The sequence below is a fragment of the Hypanus sabinus genome, chromosome 12 (assembly GCF_030144855.1).
Source record: "Hypanus sabinus isolate sHypSab1 chromosome 12, sHypSab1.hap1, whole genome shotgun sequence".
In the NCBI taxonomy this organism is placed as follows: domain Eukaryota; kingdom Metazoa; phylum Chordata; class Chondrichthyes; order Myliobatiformes; family Dasyatidae; genus Hypanus; species Hypanus sabinus.
In genome coordinates this window covers 41,365,166-41,371,165 of record NC_082717.1, presented here as the reverse complement: position 1 = coordinate 41,371,165, position 6,000 = coordinate 41,365,166, and the positions used below count along the sequence as shown (strand labels likewise).

The window sequence follows — 6,000 nt, the reverse complement described above, 5'->3', positions numbered from 1 at the left end:
TTTATATGTTCTCCCTGTGACCATGTGGGTTTCCTCCAAGTGCTCCAGTTTTCTCCCATGTTCCAAAAACATGTGCATTAGGGTAAGTAGGTGATGTGGCTCTGGAAATATGGTGACACTTGCAGGCTTCACCCAACACATGCTCAGACTGTGTTGGTCGTTGAAGCAGATAACGTAGTTCACTGTATGTTTCAATGTACATGTGGTAAATTAAGCTCATTTCAGTCTTTAATCGTTATGGGCCTATTTAACCACATTACTTACTAGTTGTTCTGCATTTGGCCATCTATGGTGAAATGTTCCAGCATTTTTCTGTTCCTCAGCTGAGTGTGTGTGTGTGTGTGAGTGTGTGTGTGTGTGTGTGTGTGTGTGTGTGTGTGTGTGAGTGTGTGTGTGTGTGTGTGTGTGTGTGTGTGTGTGTGTGTGTGTGTGTGTGTGGCCCTGCTGCCCCCATCACTCTGCACAAATCAGCAACACTCCACAGATAATCAATTCCACTTTATTTTTATGTCTCGGTGAACTGTGGAAACAATATTACAGGTGACCCATTCTGTAACCACTCTCTACATAAGAGCTCAGAGCCTGGTCTCTACAAGTATATCAAAAGTGTTATTACCTTTGTTACATTTTTACAATTGAATCCTGTTTGGCTGATTTTCTTAAGCCTTGAAGTAAATTCTGTCGGAAGTTTTCCCTTTATCACCCTGTGATCTGTTTTCTTTGCTTGCTGATATCTCCGAGTGTTTCCTAATCATCCATCAGTTGAATTGTATCGTGCTGCTCTGTTCTGTATTCTATTAGCTCTAGTACACCTTTCTTTATGTTTAAAGTTCTGCACATCTAGTCCAAAGTTCATGTTTATATCTTTCAAAAATAATTCTGCTATTTGAATTTATTGGTTTAGTTTTTAATTCATTGCTTTAAAATTATCCATGTATAGAAGATGTGTCAAGGTATAATTCATTTGATTGTTTCTGATTTGAAACGCAATTTAAAGCTAGACAAAACCACAGTGGGCTGAGAGAGTCACCCTGGAAAATGCCTCCGTTTATTTTGATAATGATGGTTCTTTATTGGTTGTTAGCAGATGGGGTAATTACAGTATGCCGATGCTTCATCAGTGGTTGAAGGAATTTGACAAGTACAAGGTGTAGTTTATATATATTGAGAATTTCTATTAACCGTGAGTATGAGGCAGAATTAAATGCTTTTTGGTAGTCAATATATCGACATGAAAGATTCCTGCTTTCCCACTGAGCTGGGTTTAAAATTACAAAATCCATTATTGTTTGTGCTTTACATCCTTTCATACCCTTATTGCATCCTTTTAGCTCTTCTGTAAGAATATTGTGGTTATCTAAGTCACAATTTTATGTATAACTTGTAAGCAAATAATAGGACAAAACTTTAATGGATTATTTGTGATATTTCTTTACCTTCTGTCAAAAATTTGGGCACTTTTTCAGGATTTTCAAGAAAATTGTTGATATGTATTAATAGGTACAGATGAAGGCATGTAAATTTGTTATACCAATGATTATGAATATTATCACTGACAGTGTTTTTCCAGTGTGGGTACTTCTTAATAACCACTTTCAGCATATCCATTGTAACTTCAGGTATTTGCATTTCTTCAATCGTGTGTGTGTTCTTTATCCTTCCTAATCCAGCTTGCTTCTTGATTGTGCGTCACCCTGTAAACCAGATATTAGAGCAAAAGTTCATTATCTCTGCTTGTTGGTAATGCTGTGTTAGGGTTGCTGACATTTTGGCACATTGAGTTTTGTTTCCATGTCCTGTACAAACCTGTTTCATTGTTTCTGAACTGATCATTCTGTGCATATCGTGTATCTAATTAGTATAACTTTGTATGCACCAAGCTTTAGTTCCGGTGTATCAATAAATTCTATAATGCTTTTGTTAGGTTGATCGTATCTCGTATGGACCTTATATTTCCTTAGCTCTTCTCTTAACTTTCTGCTAGAGTTATCCATTTTATGTTCCATTGGGCAGGCTACTTCTGCTCTAATTTCCTTCTGTTGTTCAGACCTCTTCTGTCCATCCTAGTCACAGTATTGTATTTTAGTGCAAACACCTCTCCCTATAAACTCATGTTGTAGCTTTATAAAACTCTAGTAGGCCACATCTGCAATACTGCATACAGTTCTGGTCACACCATTATGAGAAGGCTTTGGAGAGAGTACAGAGGAGGTTTACCAGGATGCTGCCTGATTTAGAGGGTGTCTGCTATAATGAGAGGTTGGATAACCTTGGTTTGTTTTCTCTGGAGTGGCAGAGGCTGAGGGGAGACAGAAAGCATCTTTTTGCTAGGGTAAAAACCAGAGGGTATGCATTTAAGCAGAGATGGGATCATTTTGAAGGAGATGTGAGGGGCAAGTTTTTTACTCAGAGTGATGAGTGCCTGGAATGTGCTGCCTGGGGTGGTCGTAGAGGCAGAAGCATTAGCGACTTCTAAAAGACATTCAGATAGGCATGTCAATGTGAGAAAAATTAAACAATTTGGACATTGTCGGCAGAAGAGATTAGCTGGCCAGTTGATGACTCATTTATTTGGTTTGGCACATCATTGTGGATCGAAGAGCCTGTTGCTGTGCTTCATTGCTCTAAACTTCTGTTACTTAGAGACACAAGAAATGGCAGATGTCAGAACAGACAATCTGCTGTAGGACCATCCAACTGTCATGGTCAGGGAAAGGGCTGATCACTGGAAAAGAGTCAGAGGTAGTGAAATAGGAAGTTCAGAGGAAGAGGAAGCATCAATGGGAAGGGGAAAGGTGAGGGGTGAAGGGCAAGAGTCAGGGGTAGGAGGGAAGATCAAAGAGGAAAAGGGGGTAGGGGAAGTGGAAGGGGAAAGGATCATGAGTGATTACTGGGGAAGAGGAAGCATCAAAGGAAAGGGGAAAAGTGAGAGTTGGTGACTGGAGAAGGGGAAGAGTCAGAGGGTAGGAAGTGAAAGATTAGGTGAAGGGAGAAGGGTCGGGGGTTGTGACTGGGGTCAGAGATGAGGGAGATTCACCACCCTGAGAGCTGTGAACTCTTGGAGAAAACCCTGAACCATCAGAGAATAATGTGTTTAGGCTGCTGGATAGAAGACCAAGGATAAAGATGAAGTGATGTAATAGCATTGAACAAATAATTATACAGTGGTGTTAAAACAGAAATTTTGTATCTTGGCAATTCACAACAACACAATATAAGAAAACTGAATATTTCATTAACTTGTCTGACATTTCCAGAAAGCTGTTCACATGTCCACAAAGCTCACAGTTGCCTCTTGCAGATTTGACAGGATGACGTTCATTGGAAGGTAACGAATAAGAGGGATCAATCCTCAAGCACAGTCTGCCATCATTACCATTGTGACTACACTGGAATGCAGTCAACAGCTTCACCACATGCCCGTTCACCTACATGTGCAAGGGCCTATCAAATTTCAGTGGAATGAAAACGATAAATGCAGGCAGTTCGGAATGAAACTTCTGGTACCTTTGGTGTAAAGTTCATGGAAGAGGCCAATGCATTAATAATAAGGAATTTATTGCCACAGACAACAACAAAGCCCCTACAGTTTCACATAAATATAGCTTAAATAAGACTCTTTTCCTTCAGAAGTGAGGGAATTGGCTGAACTAAGGAGCTAATTCCTGGACTAAAGTTGGAGATGTGGATTATTGGAAGAGAGCTAAGTCAACCTGTCTTGCTCTTTTACCTAGTCTTCAGTTCTGTCAACTACTTACTGCTCAGCATCTCAATGCTTGGAAGTTCATCCCTGGCTGGTAGCCCTAAATAATCCTATATAGTCACATCAGTATATTCTATTCTGCATCTGAAATCCACGCATTAAAACCAATGCATTCAAATGGAGAGACCTTCACAAGCAGTGTACAAAACACAAGCACAATTATATACTACATTTAATGTTACCCAACAGTGACCAACTTCTGATAACACAGTCCTATGAGAATAACTTAAAGAAGCATATTTGAAAGTTCTGTTTGCCAAATCAGGCTTGGCAGTACATTCTCAGGCTTGGTTACTTCCTAACCAGTCTCCAAGATGAGGAATAAGTCATTGTCATCAACTTCTGTGAAACCTTATCTCAGCAGAAATCAAAGACTCCAAAAGGGGAATAAAGGTTCAGTAGGAAAAATGTTATGCAACCCTTACTTTTTGATAATTACTCCAATAAATAGAGCTGGATATAACTTGATAAAAACCATAGGCAACAGCATGCACCAGAAGTAACTTTAGTATATTTTAAATATCAGCCACATCAAAAAACTAAACAGCATGAATTGGATTAAATTTACATTTTTAGGGGAAAATTTACATTTGGCACCATTTAGATTTTGACTTTGGGTTTGGCACCATAACAATCTCTTGGCAGTAGAGAAGGAGATAGGAGACTGTGAGTCTGCCTCCATCTTTTCAATTAATTATCTGACTTTGAAGAGTTTAAGCAATGCAAAGCTGAAGGAGCATTTCACGAAATTTCAGTTCAGAATGCATCGAAAACAATCTCAGTGAAATTATCACAAGATATTTGTTTTGATTATGGAAACTACTTGTAAATCCAGAACTGTTAAGTAACACAGCCCCTTTAACTGTCATCAGTAAAAGCAGGCCTCCATTGTAATTTCCTTGGCTGGGATGAAACATATGGACCCAGGGGTGGAGGGCAGCAGAAGGGAACAATTTCCCAGGCAGCTGTGTTACCTAGCTCAATCTTAATTTAGTCTGGCAAGCACATCAGGCAAAAGGCACATTTTGGGTTCTGTCATTTCAGTTTGCCTGGGTGTGTCACAACAAATGATGTTCAGCTGAACAAGTTTTTTGTTCCATCATGTGGTTAAAACATTTTGGCATCTTTCCAGTCCACTGGGACACTAACAGCAGCTGCTCTTTTCTTGCATTTCCCACTCTGACCTTGACTTTTCTCTTTCAGTCCAGGGAGTGACTGTATTTCATGCCTCTACTGCAACCTATGGGACTGGGTGGTGTGGCAAAGCGGATTTGGGTGTTTCTTCTTCAGTAAAACAGCTGCTTCTTTTTCTGCTTCATGTCTCACAATACTTCAGAGTACTTTCATTTTTGAATTCTAGATTTTTGTGCATTATCAAAACAGATTTCAATTATTTGTCTTGCTGCTACTCTCTCTAGTAGCATGGAACCAGCTTTCGCTGACGCGCCTCCTCACACCGATATTACTAAGTAGAAATGAGATGAGGTATGTTAAGTAATGGTAGCTTGATTGCAATTTACTAAAGATTCTGGGTAAAATTTGCCAGATGTTTACAAAAAAAATTGCTATTGCTAAAAATATATTCAAGCTTTCCTGAATGATAAGTCAGCCAGTAGGGAAGAAGCTGCACGGGTCCCAGCAGATCATAAGACACTGGAGCATAATTGGGCCGTTCGGTGGAGTCTGCTCCACCATTCCATCATGGCTGATTTATTATTGCTCTCAACCCTTTGCTCCTGCCTTCTCTCCGTAACCTTTGATACCCTGACTAATCAAGAACCTATGAACCTTCACTTTAAATATAACAGAAGACTTGGCCTGCATAGCCATCTATGACAATGAATTCCACAGATTCACTACCCTCTGACTGAAGAAATTCCTCCTCACCCATGTTCTAAATGGATGATCCTCTATTCTGGGGCTGTGCCCTCTGGTCCTAGACTTCCCCACTATAGGAAAATCCTCTCTACATCCACTCTATCCAGGCCTTCAATGTCCAATAAGTTTCAATGAAATCCCCCTCATTCTTCTAAACTTTGGTGAGTACAGGTCCAGAGTGATCAAATGGTCCTCATATATTAACTCTTTCACTCCCAGAATCATTCTTGTGAACATCCTCAGGACTCTCTCCAATGCCAGCACATCATTTCTTAGTCAAGGAGTCCAAAACTGCTCACAATACTCCAAGTGTGGTCTGACCAATGCCTTGTAATCCATCAGCATTACATCCTTGCTCT

General features: G+C 39.9%; 1 protein-coding gene across 1 annotated transcript in view; it reads right to left on the bottom strand.

Moving 5' to 3' along the window:
* Positions 1-491: 491 nt before the first annotated feature.
* slc30a10 (solute carrier family 30 member 10) overlaps positions 492-6,000 on the bottom strand; it is a 122,497-nt gene continuing 116,988 nt past the window's right edge. Inside the window, exon 8 of the mRNA XM_059985828.1 lies at positions 492-1,694. The gene's annotated coding sequence lies outside the window, so the exon portion shown is untranslated. The remainder of the gene's footprint in view (positions 1,695-6,000) is intronic.